Below are 19,206 nucleotides of genomic sequence, written 5' to 3' on the forward strand. Positions count from 1 at the left end.
CAGATTGTTTTGGGTTTAATATTTTATTCTCTTCCAATTGTTTGATCCATTTGTTTCTGATAACTTTTTTGCATATTTTTGCTACTGTGCTTGTAAGGGATACTGGTCTGAAGTTTGTAGGATCTTTGTTTCTTCCTTTATATATTGGTACTATGTTTGCCCATCTGGGATATTGGCTGCATATTGTTTTGGCAAAGTAGCATGCAATTGATATGTTAGGGTTTATGTGGGGCACCCCTATGGACCAGAGCCACACATAATATTGTCTGTGATAGAGGAGGACTCGGCTCACAGAGAAATGATGAAACTTTTATTATACTGCTACACACCCTCCGTTATGCTGTCCCTCAACCCCTTGTTGCTGTCCTGTACCATTTCTCTGAATTTCTTTCCTTGTTTTGCCTAAAGAATGCTGCCACCAAGTATTCCCACTTGGATCTTAAGAGGCAAGAAAAATGGGACAGGGTTTGGGACCAGGTATCCTTCTCCCTGTAGCCCCAGAGGGGACATTCCTAAAAATATGTAAAGGCATAAGAGGGTCTAGGAGTTTTCCAACCAGCGCCCTAAGGTTTGGGTCTTTTCATGTGCGTGGATGTGGTGTGGTGCAGATGAGAGTAAAAGGGAAGAGATAGGTAGTATGTTTGTGAGAAGAAAGATGGATGTGTTGGCTTTGAGTGAAACTAAGATGAGAGGGAAGGGTGAGTGTGAGTTTGGGAATGTAGTTGGGAGGTTCTCGGGAGTGAAGAGAGGGAAAGGGAGAGAAGGGGTGGCTATATTAGTAAGTGAAAAGATAGGTAAATGTGTAGTGGAGTGGGAGGAGGTTTCTTCAAGGTTAATGTGGATGAAGGTGAAACTGGGAAAGGAGAGTTACCTAGTTGTAATATACGGGAGGGGCTATGCTCGTGGTGACCCGTCTTTGTATCTCTCCGCATCAAGTTTTGTCTTAAAATCTTGTATAGTGTTTGCAGATATTTTTTTGTTGTCTAATTTGTTCCATGTATTAATCGCTCTGTGGGAAACTGTTCCTTTTCAAGTTTTTTCTATAGCTATCTTTTTTCATTTTTTTTCTGTGTCCTCTCATTTTACCGTTGTCCCACACTAACAGGTCGTTCCTGTCTAAAACTTCCATTCCTTTCATTATTCTGTAGATAGTCAGCAAGTCTCCTCTTTCTCTTCTATGTTCCAGTGTTGTTGTTGTTGTTGTTGTCGTTCCCTAGACTGTCTGTCCGAGCAGTCCCGTCTCCCCAAGGAAGGCCACAGCCGAAACTGGGTTTTCCCACAAATCCTTTATAGAGTGTCTGTTGTGTTGTTTGCGTGCATGATTGTGTATAATGCAGTCTTCCATTATGTGTTGTATGGTATGGGGTGAAGTGTTACATCCTGGGCAGCTGTTCACAACACGGTCGTCCAGCCTCTTCTGGTAGCTTAGAAGTGCTGGGTGGTGACCGCATCGCAGTCTGGCCAAGTGGACTCTGTCCTTACGTGGGAGAGAGGATTCAGAAGGGTGGATATCAGGGGGTCTGGCATGCAGCAGTGTGTTGTCTTTCAGTGTGTTAATGGAGCGGTGAGTGATATGATTATGAATATGTTTCCGGAGGCTGGTATTTGGTGGTTGTGGAGGAAGAGAAGAGAGTATCTGTGTGTAATAAAGGTCTTTGGGTGTAGTTTTAATGTTTCTTGGTGTGTGTGGGTGTTCTGCTATGTAGTGTAGCGGGTGTGATGTGTTTGTGGTGGCTGCAGCAAGTGTTTGTGTGCCTCTCATGTCGAGGTGGTCCTTGACTTTGAGGACTTTTGTTTCATGGTGTAAATGGTCTGTAGGTGATGTATTTGTGCAGCCTGTAATTGTTTTTAGGGCTTTGTTTTGTATGATTTGAAGGGTGTTGTGGTGTGTCTCACTGAGATTAGGAGCCCATGCAGGACTCGCATAATTCATCACTGAGCGTATGCATTGTTTGTATATTGTTATATTAGTTTCTTTGTTTTGTCCAAATGTTGTTCCAGTGATTGACTTAAGTGCGTTAAGTCTAGGTGTGCATTTGTTTTTTATGTTTGTGAGGTGTTGTTTGAAAGACATGGATGTATCGTATGTTACACCAAGAATTTTCGGTGTGTTTGTGTGTGGTATTAGAGTGTTGTTGATGTAGAGATGAGGTATGTATTTGTGTTCTTTTGTCCAGTTGGTGAGAAGTGTTGCTGTAGATTTGGTTGGAGCTATTTTGAGTCTGTTTGTGATGAACCATGTGTTGAGTGTGTCAAGGTAAGGCTGGATTATTTCTGCAGCTTTGTCTGTGTTACGATGTGTGCATGTGATTGTTATGTCGTCTGCGTAGGAAGAGATTTGTATTTCTGAGGTGTCTGGCGTGGGTAAGTCATGCATGTATAGATTAAATAATGTGGGGGATAGAACCGAGCCCTGTGGTACTCCGTTCTTAATGTTTCTGATGTGCGATGATTGGCCATTATATGACACATGAGCATTCCTGCCTGCCAGATAATTGGCCAGCCATCTTTTGGTGTTATTGTGCATGTCTGTGTTATATATTTTATTTGTTAGGTTGTGGCGGGGGATAGCATCAAAAGCTTTACTAATGTCCAATGTTATAAGAAGTGTTCTGTGGTGGGGCCTATCTGAATTGATGCCATCTAAAATTCTTTGTGTGAGGTTTGTCAGAAGAGTGTTTGTGGAGTGTAGTGGCCTAAAACCGTGTTGTGAGTCAGCAAGGGGAATATATGGTGTGACAAGTTTAAGTATTAGGCGTTCAATGACTTTAGAGGGGGTGCAGAGAAGTGTGATTGGGCGGTGCGATGTTGGGATTGTTCCAGTGTTGGTAGGTTCAGTTTGGATAGTCTTTGCTCATATGTTAGTTCGGCGAGAGTCGGTGCTAGTTTGGTTGTCGCTCTTTGTAATCTTTCTAGTTTCTTAACATTCTTTTTGGTGCTGGGTGTCCAAAGTGATGCTGCGTACTCAAGTTTTGGTCTTATTAGTGTAGTTAGTATTTTCTTTATCATTTCTTCATCCATATAAGTAAATGCCACTTTGATTGACCTCAATAAGTTGTAAGTTTCTCCGAATATTTTATTTATCTGCTTATCAGGTTTCATGTCCTTTCCAATCATCACTCCAAGATCTTTTTCAGAGTTTGCTTTTTTTATTCTTTCTTCTCCAATTCTGTATTCTTTTGATATTCTGTTTTTACTCTTTCCAAATTCCATTATACTGCATTTCTTTATATTAAATTTCACTTCCCACTTTTGAGTCCAATTCCATATCGTGTCCAGATCTTGTTGCAATGAGTTGCAGTCCTCTTCCGTTTTTACCTTTTTGAGTAATTTTGCATCATCTGCAAAAAAATTCATATAGCACTCCACGCCTTCATTCATGTCATTAATGTATACGGTGAACATGATCGGGGCCAGTACCAATCCTTGCAGGACACCGCTTTTTACTTCTTCCCAGTTGGAGAATTTTTCTCTAATTACAACTCTCATTTTCCTCTCAAACAGTAAGTCTTCCATCCATTCCAACAATTTTCCTCTGATTCCACCCTTTGATTCTATCTTATTAATTTCTTAAGAGGTACCTTATCGAATGCCTTTTGCAGGTCCAGAAAAACACAGTCCGCCCATCCATCTCTTTCTTGTATTATGTCTACTAATCTTGAGTAAAAGCAGATTAGATTTGTTGTACATGATTTCTTTTGTCTGAATCCAAATTGATTTGGGTTCAGTATAGATTTTTCTTCCAGGTATTTAACCCATCTGTTTTTGACAACTCTTTCACAAATTTTTGCTATTGTGCTTGTTAGTGAGACCAGTCTGTAGTTGGATGGATGTTCTTTATCACCTTCCTTATAAATTGGTACAATGTTTGCCTTTTTCCAGTCCAATGGTACTTTTCCTTCTTTAAGTGAGGATTTAATTATATTATATATTTTGTCAGTTAATTCTTCCATACATTCCTTCAGTATCCAGTTTGTAATCCCGTCTGGGCCACGTGATTTTCTGACATCAAGGGTTTTTATTTGATCACTGATTTCTTTTTGTGTTACGTTTATTTCTTTCATTGCTGGGGATAATTCTCTCTCTATCTACACTGTTAGGCGAGTTTTCTATTGTGAATACTGATCTGAAGTGGTTCATAATTTCAGCCATTTTCTTTTTATCTTGGCGCAGTTTTTCTATTTCTTGTTTGTTTTTCAGTTTTCCGTTTACATATTTGTAAAATAGTTTGGGTTCTTCCTTACATTTGTCTATTATCCTTTTTTCATAATTCCTCTTTTCATCTCTACGTATTTTTGCATATTCGTTTCTTAGTTTGATGTATGTTTGCCATTTGCTTTGTTTCTTATCTCTTTTCCACTTTTTCCAAGTTTTGTCTCTTTTTTCCTTAGCTTCACTACATCTTTTGTTGTACCAGCTCTTTATGTATGCCTTTTCCATTTTTTGTTGTGGTACATATTTGTTCACTCCTTCATTATAAATTTCTTTTAATATATTCCATTTTTCTTCTATCCCTGTATCTTTGTTTAGGAATTTTTCCCAGTTTCCATTGCGAAAGAATGTTTTAAGTTTCTCAAAGTTTGTTTTGTTATACATAGGTCTTCCTATTCTATGTTTATCATTTTTGCTTTGGTCCATTTGTTCTTTCAATTCCATTTCAATTAGTACGTGGTCACTTTTTCCTATCGGAGTTTTATAATAATTTTTTTCAATAATCTCAGGTTCTGTCGTAAGTATTAAGTCCAATTTTGAGGGTTCTTCATTTCCTCTGTATCAGTATTTTCTTTAATCCACTGGGTCATTGTGTATTCAATGGTCAAGTTAAGGAATACATTGCCCCAGTGTTTCTCTCCCCCCTTCACTGTCATTTCTTCCCAGCATATTTCTTTTGAATTAAAGTCACCCATAATTACTGTATTTCCTCCATCTTTCAGTGTTTCAATTAATTCATCTTTTGTATCTTCTAGTGACTCGGAATGATCCCTTTCTGTCCAGGCTTGTGTTTTAGGAGGTACATATACCACTGCAAATTTTCTTCTCTTCATTTGTTTACCTTCAACTAGTACTATAATTGATTCTACATTATTTTTTCCTTCAGTTATTTTTGTTACACTCAAATCTTTCTTAGTCAATATTAGAACTCCTCCGCCCTGTTTGTTCTTTCTATTCTTTGTCCAACAGTTGTATACACCTTGTCCCACAGTGTGGGGTGTTAGGGTGTACTTTTATTTGGTTTCTACTATTCCCATTATGCCTGGTTCTTCTGAGACTAGATAATCATTTAGTTCGTTTATTCCTGAGATTATTCCATCTATATTTGTATAAGCTATTTTTAGCTTTTCTCCTCCTCCCCTTCTGTCATCTTTGTTTCTATTTTCCCTATATATCTTTTTCTCAGCCTCATGTCTATCACTCTCCAAAAAAGCTCCTCCCTTTCCCTTTCAGTTCTATTCTCATTCCTAAGTTCTTTTTCTTTCTCTTTTTCTTCCTCACTCATTTCTTTTTTTATCCAAATATTTTTGTACTGTTCGCTGTTTGCTAATCTTGTTGTTCTAGATAATATTTCTTCTGCGCTTGATTGCGATCTAAGTTTAACTTTTAGTGGTCTATACTGTTTATCTTTAGAGTACCTGCCCATTCTATGGGTTTCCTCGATTTCTCGGTCCCAGCCTAACTCATCTGTTTGTAACTCTTTTAGTATTTCTTTGGCAATCTCTTTTTCTTCCTTTTCCCTCTGATATCTTGGTACATTGTGCTTTTCTTTAATGCCATAGACTACTATACACCTTTTTCTATCCACTGTGTCCCTAACTAGGTTACTTTTCTCTTTAATAATCTGAATTACAGTTTCTTTGGTATTATCTTTTACCTGTTGTTCCATTATTTTCTTTAGGGATATTTCTTGACTTTCCTGTTCAATTTTCCACTGTTTTTTTTTATTTCCTGTAGGTCATTCTCCTTGATTTTTTCTTCCACCTTTTCAGTCACTTCCTTCATTTGACTTTTAATTTCTCGTTTCAGAGCCTCGTTCCTACTATTCTCCTCACTTTTCAGCCTCTCATTATCACCCTTAAGCTGTTTTAATTCCCTTTTCAACTCGTCAATCTCCCTATTGTTCTCTTCGTTAGCTTTTCTTAAGTTTGATACTTCCTGGTACATTGTCTTGTATTCGCTTTTAAGCTCTAATAGTTCATCAACGATGTCTTTTAAATCTCTATTCCTCATTATATTCCTGTATCTGGGTTCTCTATCCATCTCTACTCTAAGTAATCCTCTGCCTTCTCTTCAAAACTGGAAAATCTACTTACGTCTAACCTTTGGTATTCTCTAGGTGTTGATGCGAAGCATGATTTTTTTCTTACTACCCCTAATGGTGTTTTGATTCTTGTTTCATCCAGGCTTCTTTTAGTCGAGTCTTTAGCTTTAGGGGTTTCCATTTTGAAAAACAACACAAAAAAAAGAACAGAAAAAAAAAAAGTTAAGCGGAGATACAATTACGACCTACATCATTTCACCACCAATACACAGCCCCTGCCACACCGTATATAAACAACAAGGCCAATGCTGTTCGCTTCCAATTTCTTGTTTATATTTTCGCTCGTAAGCCAGCGCTCTAAAAAGACGTACTGCTCCATTCGTTTGGTTTTTGTAAGTGCATATGGGCCTGGTATTGAGAAGAGTGTAGAAAAAAGGGAGGCTTTTTGGATAGATTGAGATGAGAGTATAGAGAGATTAGGGAGGAATGTCAATGTAGTGGTATTGGGAGACCTTAATGCTAAGGTAGGAAATAAACAAATTGACGGAGTGGTTGGGAAATGTGGAGTTCCAGAAAAGAATCATAGTGGAGAGTTGATGGTGATGTGTCTAGAGAGTTGATGATAGGAAATACAGTGTTTCGGAAGAAAGTCAAGCATAAGTACTCATGGGAGAGGGTGGTGGATGGAAGAGTGGTAGAGGGTGGTAGATAGAGCGTTAATGGACTATGTAGCGGTAACCAGGAGTTTAGTAGGAAGACTTAATGATGTACATGTTCTAAGGGGAGAGAGTGAAGGAATATCAGATAATTTTTTTGGTGGAAGGCAAGTTGAGAGTGGAGGATAGATGGAGAAACATGAAAAGGACAAAAGGTAGGGAGGTGCTTAGAGTGAACTCTTTAAATGAGTAAGAAAAGGAGGAATACAAAAAGCTGAGAGAGGAGTGAGAGGGAGTAAAGGATAGAGTAGAACTAGGAGTGGAGGAGGAATGGGGATGGTTTAAGGAAGGAGTCACAAAGTGTGCAAAGATGGTATGTGGAATAAGAATGATGGGAGGAAATAGAAGTAAGGATAATGAATGATGGGATGAGGAGACAAAGAAGGTTGTAGAAGAGAAGAAGCAAATCAAGTGGAGAAGAAAAGGTAAAAGGTGCAGATGGAGAGATGATAATGGATGAGAAGGCAGTAAGAGGAAGAGTGGGCAGAGTATTTTAGGAAGTTGCTAAATGTGAAGGAGGATAGGGAGGGAAAAATAGTTGCAGTGGGAAGTGCTAAGAAAATGACCGTGATGAGTGAGGAAAATGGAGGAGAAATAAGGAAGGATGAAGTGAAGGTAGTTGTTAAGATGATGAGAGCAGGTAAAGCACCTGGTTTGTATGGTTGCCATGCAGAATGTCTGAAAAAAGGAGGTACAGTGATGGTGGACTGGTTGGTGAGGTTATTTAATGTTTGTTTAAGAGAGGGTAGAGGGCCGGAGGACTAGAAGAGTGTCTGTATAGTTCCACTTTACAAGGGAAAAGGGGATAAGTGTGAGTGTAGTAGTTTCAGAGGGATTAGCTTGTTAAGTGTAGTTGGTTTTACAAAAATCCGTTTTGTTGTACATTAATCTTCCTTCTCTATTTTTATCGTTCCTTCTTATATTGTTTGTTCTTTTAATTCAAACTCTATTAGTATATGGTCACTCTTACCAATTGGTGTTTTATACTCCATTTTGTTCACGATATCCAGTTCAGAAGTTAATATGTCTAGTTTTGATGGTTCCTCATTGTTTCTACATACATACATACATATACCAAGGCTTTTTCCCCCTTACAAGGGGGGTAGCCAAAAATAAAAAGGCATAAAATTATTCCCACCCATTCCATCCCTGAATACACTCCACACCCCTCCACCCTCCCTCTTATCTTAGCACCTCCTGAATGACGGGTCATCCCTGCACCTTGTCCACTACCCTGGGTCAGAAGTAGTGTTGCAAGACACAGCACATCCACAGCAAGGCCACTTCATTAAATCGGCGACCCCCCACTCCGTCCCCCCATTGCATAAAATGAGAGGACGGGGAGAAATCCCTTCGGGCTGCGTCAAAATTTTGCTCACACATACTACCTCACCCCCCATCCACCCGCCCATTCCACCTCATGCAATCACAACATCATCCATATACAACCATTCTCCATTCACCCCTATCTTCTGTCCTCTCCCGTCCTTCCTCAACAGACATTCCCCTCTTCCCCAAAGCCCCCTTCACCCCATCCATCCACCTCATCCTAGGACGCCGCCTCATGTTCACTCCCTCCACATCTGCCTTCCACACCTCTTTTACTAGTCTTTCTTCACTCATTCTTTCCATGTGTCCAAACCATCCTAATATTCTTTCATCAACCCTATCTCCCAACTCCTTTTCCACCCCTGTTCTCCTCCTCACCTCCTCATTTCTCACTCTATCTAGCCTAGTAACCCCCATCATACTTCTCAGACACCTCATCTCAAACACATTCAAACTCCTTCTCTCTTCCTCTCTTATGTTCCATGTTTCTGCCCCATACAGTGCTGTTGGCACAATCACTCCTTCATACAGTCTCCTCTTAGCATCCATTCCCAAATGTCTATTCCTCATTACACTCTTTAACCCACCAAGGCATTTACTCGCTTCTCTCAATCTACATATTCGATGGTCATATCCAGCAGAATGTTGCTCCAAAGTTCTTCACCCCATTTTACTATCATTTCTTCCCAGATTATATCCTTTGCATTAAAGTCACCCATAAATATTATGTTATCACTCTCTATCAATAACTCATTTAGCATGTTCATTGTTTCTTCCAGTGATTTAGAATGATCACTATCAGACCAAGCCTGTGTTTTTGGTGGCACATACACTGCTACAAATGTTCTACCTTTCATATTTTTATTTACGACTTTTATCATACTCAGTCTGGGGTATTGGCTGCATGTTGTTATGGCAAAGTAGCATGCAGTTGATACTTTAGGGTCTATATGGGGCACCTCTATGGACCAGAGTCACACATCATTTTGTCTGTGATAGAGGAGGACTCTGCTCACAGAGATATGATGAAACTTTTATTATACTGCTACTGTCCTTCCATTATCCTGTCCCCCAACCCCTTGTTGCTGTCCTGTACCATTTCTCCTGAATTTCATCTCCTTGTTTCGCCTACCCTGTGGTGGGGTAAAAGAATGCTGCCACCAAGTATTCCCACTTGGATCATAAAAGACGAGAAAAACGGGAGAGGGTTTGGGACCAGGTATCCTTCTCCCTGTAGCCCCACATGGGATATTCCTAAAAATAAGTAAAGGCATAAGAGGGTCTCGGTGTTTTCCAACCAGCACCCTAAGGTTTGGGTCTTTTCATGTGCGTGGATGTGGTACAGATGAGAGTAAAAGGGAAGAGATAGGTAGTATGTTTGTGAAAAGAAAGATGGATGTGTTGACTTTGAGTAAAACCAAGTTGAGAGGGAAGGGTGAGTGTGAGTTTGGGAATGTAGTTGGGAGGTTCTCAGGAGTGAAGAGGGGGCGAGGGAGAGAAGGGGTGGCTATTCTAGTAAGTGAAGAAATAGGTAAATGTGTAGTGGAATGGAAGGAGGTTTCTTCAATGTTAATGTGGATGAGGGTGAAACTGGGAAAGGAGATGTGGGTTTTTGTAAGTGCATATGGGCCTGGTATTGAGAAGAGTGTAGAAAAAAGGGAGGCTTCTTGGATAGATTTAAATGAGTGCATAGAGGGATTAGGGAGGAACATCAATGTAGTAGTATTGGAAGACCTTAATGCTAGGGTAGGAAAGGAACCAATTGATGGAGTGGTTGGGAAATGAGGAGTTCCAGTTAAGAATTGTAGTGAAGAGTTGATGGTGGAGATGTGTCTAGAAAGAGAGTTGATGATAGTAAATACAGTGTTTCGGAAGAAAGTCAAGCATAAGTACACATGGGAGAGGGTGGTGGATGGAAGGGAGGTAGATAGAGCGTTAATGGACTATGTAGTGGTAGATAGGAGTATAATAGGAAGAGTTAAGGATGTACATGTCCTAAGGGGAGAGAGTGGAGGAATATCAGATCATTTTTTGGTGGAAGGTAAGTTGAGAGTGAAGGATAGATGGAGAAAGAGGAAAAGGACAAAAGGTAGGGAGGTGCATAGAGTGAACTCTTTAAAGGAAAAGGAAAAGGAGAAGGAGTACAAGAAGAAGCTGAGAGAGGAGTGGCAGGGAATGCAGGATAGAGCTAGGAGTGGAGGAGGAATGGGAATGGTTCAAGGAGGGAGTCACAAAGTGTGCAAAGATGGTGTGTGAAACAAGAAGGACAGGAGGAAATAGAAGGAAGGTTAGTGAATGAGGGGATGAGGAGACAAAGAAGGTTGTAGAAGAGAAGAAGCGAGCTTTCACAGATTGGTTACAAAATAGGACAAGGGAGTCATATGAGAAGTACAAAGAAAAGAGAAGAGAAGTAAAACACAAGTTAAAGGAGGCAAAGAGGAGAGCAGATGTGAAATGGGATAAGAGTATGACAGAAAATTTTGAAAGTAATAAAAAGATGATTTGGATAGAAATTAAGAGAGGAAGAGGAGGCGATTCAAGTAGAGAAGAAAAGGTAAAAGGTGCAGATGGAGAGATGATAATGGAAGAGAAGACAGTAAGGGGAAGATGGGCAGAGTATTTTAGGGAGTTGCTAAATGTGAAGGAGGATAGGGAGGGAAAGATAGTTGCAGTGGGAAGTGCTAAGAAAATGACCGTGATGAGTGAGGAAAATGGAGGAGAAATAAGGAAGGATGAAGTGAAGGTAGTTGTTAAGATGATGAGAGCAGGTAAGGTACCTGGTTTGTATAGATGCCAAGCAGAATGTCTTAAAAAGGGAGGTACAGTGATGGTGGACTGACTGGTGAGGTTATGTGATGTTTGCTGGAGAGAGGGTAGAGTTGCAGAGGACTGGAGGAGTGCCTGTATAGTTCCAGTTTACAAGGGAAAAGGGGACAAGTGTGAGTGTAGTAGCTTCAGAGGCATTAGTTTAAGTGTAGTTGGGAAGGCTTATGGGAGGACCTTGATTGAGAACATTGGGAGAGGAACAGGGGTAGTATTTGGCTAGGAACAGTGTGGATTCAGGACAGGTAAAGGTTGCATAGATCAGATTTTTGTGGTAAGACAGATATGTGAGAAAGCTATAGGAAAAGGTAATGATGTTTTTTTGGCTTTTATGGATCTGGAAAAGGCTTATGACAGGGTAGACAGGAAGGCATTCTGGGAGGTTTTGCAGATATACGGGATAGGAAGAAAGCTTCTAGGAGCTGTCAGGAGTTTTTACTAGAGTAGTACAGCATGTGTCAGGATTAGAAATGGAGAGAGTGAGTGGTTCGAGATAAAGGTGGGACTTCATCAGGGATGTGTTGTGTTGCCCTGGCTGTTCAACTTATACATGGATGGGGTGGTGCGAGAGGTAAATGCAATGATAGTGGGTCAGGGATTGGAAATGTTTAAAGTTAATGGAGAAAAGTGGGAGGTGAGCCAGCTGTTGTTTGCGGATGACACTGCACTTGTAACATGATCAGAAGAGGGATTGAGGAAGTTGGTGACAGAGTTTGGGAGAGTGTGTGTAAGAAGAAAGTTGAAGATAAATATGGGTAAACGTAAGGTGATGAGATGTACAAGGGGGGAAAGTGGCAGCAGACTGGAATTGAGCTTTAAGGGAGAGTGACTGGAGGAAGTGGATAGTTTTAGATACTTGGGTGTGAATATGGCAGGAAAGGGTGGAGGTGGAGGTAGAATGTAGATTGAGAGAAGCGAGATTAAAAAGTGTAATGAGGAATAGACATTTGAGAATAGAGGCTAAGAGGAGATTGTATGAAGGAGTGATTGTGCCAACAGCACTGTTTGGGGCAGAAACATGGAACATAAGAGAGGAAGAGAGGAGTTTGAATGTGTTTGAGATGAGGTGTCTGAGAAGTATGTTAGGGGTTACTAGGCTGGATTGAGTGAGAAATGAGGTGAGGAGGAGAACGGGTAGTAAGGGAGTTGGGAGATGGTGGATGAACGAGTATTGGGATGGTTTGGACACATGGAAAGAATGAGTGAAGAAAGACTAGTAAAAGAGGTATGGAAGGCAGAGGTGGAGGGAGTGAACATGAGGGGGCATCCTAGGATGAGATGGATGGATGGTGTGAAAGGGGCTTTGGGGAAGAGGGGAATGTCTGTTGAGGAAGGGTGGGAGAGGACAGAAGACAGGGGTGAATGGAGAATGGTTGTATATGGATGATGTTGTGATGCATGAGGTGGAATGGATGGGGGGATAGGGGTTAAGGTAGTATGTGTGAGAAAATGATGCAGCCCAAAGGGATTTCTCCCTGTCTTCTACTTTTCTGCATGAGGGGATGAAGGGTGGGGGGGTCGTTGATTTAATGAAGCGGCCTTGCTGTGGATGTGCTGTGTCTTGCGACACACTCTCTGACCCAGGGCAGTGGACAAGATGCAGGGATGAACCATCATCCATGAGGTGCCAAGATAAGAGAGGGGGTAGAGGGTGGAGGGGAGTGGAGTGTATTAGGGATGAAATGGGTGGGAATGGTTTCCTTGCCTTTTTCTTTTTGGCTACCTCCCTTGTAAGGGGGAAAGCCTTTGGTATATGTATGTATGTATGTAATTTCATATTATGTTTACTTTCATTTATCTCTGTCACATTCAGACCCTTTTTGGTCAATATCGTGAGACCTCCTTCAGGTTTATCTGTTCTATTTTTTGCCCAGTGGTTGTATAGATCTTGTCCCACCATACTTGTTGATAGAGGGCCTTTCAGTTTTGTCTCCACAATTCCCATAATGTCAGGTTTCTCTATTTCTAGATAGTTTAGTTTATTAATTCCAGAGATCATAATGTCAATATTTGTGTATGCCACTTTTAGTTTCATATTTTATTCTCTTTTTTGGTTTAAGTTTCCATTTTTCTGATGTACCATTTTTTCAGTCGCAGGTCCAGTACTCTCCAAAAAAAAAACTAATTTTTTTCCGTCTCTGTTCTTTTCCATTTCTATTACTGGCTTCAATTCTGAGAGCCTTGTCTTTCTTTTTTCCTCATCACTCATTTCCTTTTTTATCCATATATGTTTGAATTTCTCGCTGTATGCTAATTCAACCACTTATGATAGTACCTTCACAGCTATCATTTTAGTTCTTAGTTTTATTTTGAGAGGTCTATATTGTTTTTCTTTTGAATATTTGCCTATCCTGTGAATCTCATCAATTTCTTTGTTAAAATTTTGACTTTCGTCCTGAATTTTAAAATTCCTTAGCTATTTCCTTTTCCTCCTTTCCTCTCTGGTATTTATACACATGTTTTTCTTAGATACCATGGACCACACTGCATTTACCTTTGTCAACTGTATTTACCTATTTACCTAGTTGTAATATACGGGAGGGGAGCTATGCTCGTGGTGACCCGTCTTTGTGTCTCTCCGCATCAAGTTTGATCTTAAAATCTTGTATAGTGTTTGCACATACTGTTTTGTTGTCTAATTTGTTCCATGTATTTATCACTCTGTGTAGGAAACTGTTCCTTTTCAAGTTTTTTCTATAACTATCCTTTTTCAGTTTTTTTCCGTGTCCCCTCGTTTTACCGTTGTCCCACACTAACAAGTCGTTCCTGTCTAGAACTTCCATTCCTTTCATTATTCTGTAGATAGTCAGCAAATCTCCTCTTTCTCTTCTTTGTTCCAGAGTTGGTAGATTCAGTTTGGACAGTCTTTGCTCATATGTTAACTCGGCGAGAGTCGGTGCTAGTTTGGTTGTCGCTCTTTGTAATCTTTCTAGTTTCTTAATATTCTTTTTGGTACTGGGTGTCCAAAGTGATGCTGTGTACTCAAGTTTTGGTCTTATTAGTGTAGTTAGTATTTTCTTTATCATTTCTTCATCCATATAAGTAAATGCCACTTTGATTGACCTCAATAAGTTGTATGTTTCCCCAAATATTTTATTCATATGCTTATCAGGTTTCATATCCTTTCCAATCATTACTCCAAGATCTTTTTCCGAGTTTTCTTTTTTTATTTTTTCTTCCCCAATTCTGTAATCTTTTGATATTCTGTTTTGATATTCTGTATGTCTCACCCAATATTCCTTTTGTTTAATTACTTTCATAACTGTTTCTTTTGTATATTCCTCCATCTGCTTTTGTACTATTTCTCTAAAGGATATTTTTTTTATTTTCCTGTTCCTGTTTCCACTGATTTTTTATTTCAAGGAGGTCTGTATCTTTAATTGACTCTTCCACCTCTCCGGTCACTACCTGTAATTGCTTTTTGACCTTTTCCAGTTCTTCCTTTTTATTTTTGGCCTTTTTCATTTTTTCATTTTCTCTTTTCAGCATGTTGGTTTCACTCTTTAGGTAATTTAATTCTCTAATCGTTTGCTTGTTACTCTTATGCAAAGTAATCAATTCCCTAAGTACAGCTTGGTAGTACAACTTTAAATCTATGATTTCTTACAATTTGTTTATTTCGCAATTTCTTAATGCATTACTATATCTAACATCTATATCTAGCGGCCTTGCTGTGGATGTGCTGTGCCTTGCGACACTGCCTCTGACCCAGGGCAGTGGACAGGGTGCAGGGATGACCTGTCATCCAGGAGGTGCTAAGATAAGAGGGAGGGTGGAGGGGAGGGGAGTGTATTTAGAGATGGAATGGGTGGGAATGATTTTATGTCTTTTTCTCTTTGGCTACCTCCCTTGTAAGGGGGAAAAAGCCTTGGTATATGTAGGTATGTATATCTATATCTAAGCCTTTACCTATTTCTCCTGGATTTCTTTGAACACCTGAAAAACTGTTGTTCTCCCACCTTTGGTTTATCCTTGGAGTATCATTTAACCATGTTCTCTTGGGAATCACACCTCTCGGTGATTCTACTTTGCTTATATCCAGGCCTCTCTTCGTTCGTTCATTTAATACTTTATTGCCTTTTTCTTTCTCCACTGTGCCAACTATACTTATTTCAAGAACTGGATTTTACCTTATTGGTCACATGAGAAACATAGCTTACATATCGCACACAATAACAACTATTCGTTTCCTTTGTGTCGGCATTAAAACCGCTAGATAGGCACTCAATGGTACCTTTCGCAGTCAGGCTCGTATATTCCTATTAGCGCTAGAATTTTCAATTGTCTCGGATTTCACGAGGCAAAGGGGTGACTTAGCTAATTTGGAAACCGGTATTTAAAAAAAATACGCCATAAATTGCTGCATAAATGTATTTAAAATTAAAAACATGACTCATAATGTTATAATTTTTACTTACTGGTGTGTGATAAGGCTTTGTTAGTTTAATTATAAGGTAAAACTAAAAATAGGTAATTATTTTTACTGAAGTAACCATGAGCAGTAAAAATAAGATGATGTTGATTTCGGTTTGTGCATTTTATCTGAGAGTGTTGAAAAATTACTGAAGTACATGAGACTTGCCGTAGGTTAGTTGAGATGTGCTTCTGGTTTTATGAAGCAAATCAATTCTGCTGAAGGGTAAGCATTCATATGAGATACGCTTCGCCCAGCCGGTCCAACAGTCTTTGAATAATACGAGCACCCACATGATAACCTGGAACTTGATTGTTTTGTAATGGAGAGATTCCCAGTTGGTTATGTGTAAGGGGAGGAGAGGAGGGCATATGAATGCTTACCCTTCAGCAGAATTGATTTGCTTCATAAAACCAGAAGCACATCTCAACTAACCTACGGTAAGTCTCATGTACTTCAGTAATTTTATATCAGCAAATCACAATTCTGCTGAGGGTTCGCAAACATATGAGGTTTTGAAGACATGTGGGTGTCGTGCCTCAGAAGTTCTTAAGACAGGTGAAGTTGGGGGCCGTTCCCCAATTCTTCCATTTCAAATTTAGTGTGCCCAAGCTAATCCAGTACTGCATCTTGGAATGGGTCTCCCTCCTGTACAATTTCCTTGTTGTAGTGTTTGGCAAAGGTCGATTCTCTTGACCATCCAGCTTTGGACATGATGTGGCGTATAGGTACGGACATGGATCTAGCTTGAGAGGCAGCAGCCGAGCGGACACTGCTCGCTGTGTATTTGGTAGAGTCAATTCCAGAGATAGTAAGTACATGCTTGATCCATCTTGCAATTGTGTCTCTTGATACCGGCTTGTGCGGTTTGATGAAGCTTATGAGGAGTCTTCCGTCCTTCTTCCCTGTCTCGTCTCGGAGGTGTTTAGTTTTTTCCAGATATGTGCGCAAAGTCCTGCACACACACACAAACTTTCGTCCTTAGTGTAGGGAAAGAACTTCACAGACTGAATGTTAAATCCAGGGCGACATTGTTTAATGTTGTCACCTAACCAGACTGAAATAGCTTCTTCCTTTATGCTTATATTCTTGAGTACTAGTAAGTGTAGGGTCTGAACTCTGGCAGCTTGTGTAAGTGCCATCAGCATTACTAGTTTGAGTGTAAGTTCTTTCAGTGGGAGAGACTGTAAGGGTTCCAACTGTTTCAGTTTTGTTAATACAGGTTTGACATCCCAGGTGTCCTTATATCTAGGCATTGAAAGCCTCAGGTTGAAAACTCCCCTCATTAACCTGATGACTAGGGGATGGTTGCCTGCCCTGCATCCGTCCACAGCTATCCCCAGCGAGGATAGGGCCCCCCTTGCCTTGTTAATACTGTTGTAACCCACACCTCTGTGGAAAGTTTCTGTTAAGAAGTTTATGACGTCAGTTACAATGGGAGTAGTGGGATTGATGTCTCGTCTATGACAAAATTGTGCCCACCTGTTGATATGTGATCTGTATTGTTTGCTAGTTTTGGGTTTCCATGATGCCAAGATAAGGTCCGTACCTTTTTCAGATATATCTCGTGCTCGCAGGCTTTCCTGGAAAGTAGACAGGACATCAATCTGGTATGGGACATGATGGGATGTTCTTCCATCGACAGGGGCCACACCAGCACTTTCTTTCTCCTCATTATGATTCTTGGATCTTCTACGAGCAGCCTGAGTAGTGCTCCCATCCAGGGCTGTGATGTCCAAAATGGAACTATCATCCAACCTCTGGCCCCTTCTGCTCTTAACTTCTGAAGGCATCTAGCAATCAGGGAGAAAGGGGGGAAAATGTAGATGAAACCTAATGTTGCCCAATTAAGGTTGAATGCATCACAATGATTTGATTCTGGGTCTGGCCTCCAGGAGCAAAACTGGGGCTCTTGTTTGTTCAACCTAGATGCAAATAGATCAATGTTGGGTGTGCCAAAAATGATGCTTAATTTCTTAAAAAAAATTCTCATCCAACTTCCATTCATGTCTGTCATTGAAGTTCCTGGATGCTGTATCAGCTAAAGTATTATCACTCCCAGGAATGTAGGAACATGTGAACCTGGCATCATTGTTTAGACACCAGTTCCAAATATCAGAGGAGACATTGTTACATGCTACCGATTTAGTGCCTCCCATTTCACTGATGTAGTTAACTGCTGTAGTGTTGTCACAGAAAACTTTGATGTGCTTTCCTCTGACCTCATTTGCAAAAGATTTTAATGTAAGGAGTACAGCTATGAGTTCCCGGGTATTAATGTGAAGCTTCTTTTCCTCTGACGTCCATCTTCCATTGACTGACTGATGATTTATGCAGCCACCCCAACCTAAGTCTGAAGCATCTGAGTATAAGACAATTTCAGGAGTTGGGTGAATTATTCGCCTATGTTGGGTCTCAACATGTTTGATCCATCAAGTCAGGTCCATTTTCATTTCGTCGGTGATCAATATTTTATCCTCAAAGTTCCCATAAATCCTTCGCAATGCTGTAATCTTTGCCGATTCAAGGTGACGATAGTGTAACTTTCCAAGTTCCACAGCTGGGAAGGCAGCAACTAGAAGCCCGATCACCCTGGCTACTTCTCTGATTTTGTCACTAGTCTAGCTATTAGTTGTTTACATCCAAGTAGAATTCTTTCTTTCCTACATATTGGTAAGGTAACAATCTTTTTGTCCGAGTCAATGACATTGCCAAGGTATTCGATACTTTTAGTGGGTTCTTGTCTGCCCACTTCCAAACTTCCATGCGCCTGGCTTCCAGGATGGAAAGGGGGATTTGGCTGTGAGTTTGCTTTTGAGTTTTTCCGCCTCTTCAATTTGTCTTGCGGATTGCGAGATGTCATCCCCAAACAGAAAGCGTGACATGGGCACTTTGTCAGAGCATAGGTGTGAGTATTTTTTATTTATTTCCCGTTTGATGTTAAAACGGCGAACCAAGTTGTTACGGTAGTTGGCATGACCTAACAGTGCCAGAGCACCATTGATCATGCCCACCTCATGGGCCACCACAGCGTTACCTTCATCCTGGGCCACTTTGTCAAGCACCGAAAGTGATTTGATGATGATGGAAGCCGTCTTAGTTATATCTTTATTGACTTCCTTCATGCGTAAGTCTGCTTTTTTAGCGCCCTGTTTTAGCGCCTCCAAATTTTGCATATTGCACTCAACTGGGGATAAAGCAGGGCAATTACCGGGCCTCTTGATACTCTCGTCCTCTGCAGTTTCTTTATAGGTGTCCTCCCTCATGCCGTGGTCACATATTTGATTGACCATGTCTGCTACATGTTTGGCAACATGTCCGGAGACTTCTTCAACTGGGCCGAAAGCCTTAGAGGACTGCATCAAAATACTGCCAATAGGGAAATCTTCATGCAACTCGCCTTCTTCACTGCTGCTTCCGTCGGAGATAAAACCCGAAAAGTTACCTGGAGAGGGCGTAACAGGCCTGCTTCCTTTTTGGTTGTCTAGCACAGCTTTCGCAACGTTAAAACAGAAGCCCATTTTCGTGAGTAATTCAGTGGTAGAATTAATGCAATCATAGCATCCAGAAAGAGAAGCACTGCTCATGAGAGCGTCATCAATAAAGCTGGTGATGGTGAAGTAAAGGCAGTTGTTAAGATGATGAGAGGAGGTAGGGCAACTGGGTTG

General features: G+C 40.5%; 1 protein-coding gene and 1 pseudogene across 3 annotated transcripts in view; one reads left to right on the forward strand and one right to left on the reverse strand.

Annotated features, from left to right (window-relative positions):
* The window catches only part of Oseg2 (intraflagellar transport protein Oseg2), a 544,964-nt gene that overhangs the window by 196,572 nt on the left and 329,186 nt on the right, over positions 1 to 19,206 (forward strand). The gene's annotated exons all lie outside the window — the stretch shown is intronic.
* Positions 15,727 to 17,331, reverse strand: LOC143018066 (uncharacterized; annotated as a pseudogene).

Source organism: Oratosquilla oratoria, chromosome 34 (assembly GCF_046742065.1).
Source record: "Oratosquilla oratoria isolate Oo_2021 chromosome 34, ASM4674206v1, whole genome shotgun sequence".
NCBI classification, from domain to species: Eukaryota; Metazoa; Arthropoda; class Malacostraca; order Stomatopoda; family Squillidae; genus Oratosquilla; species Oratosquilla oratoria.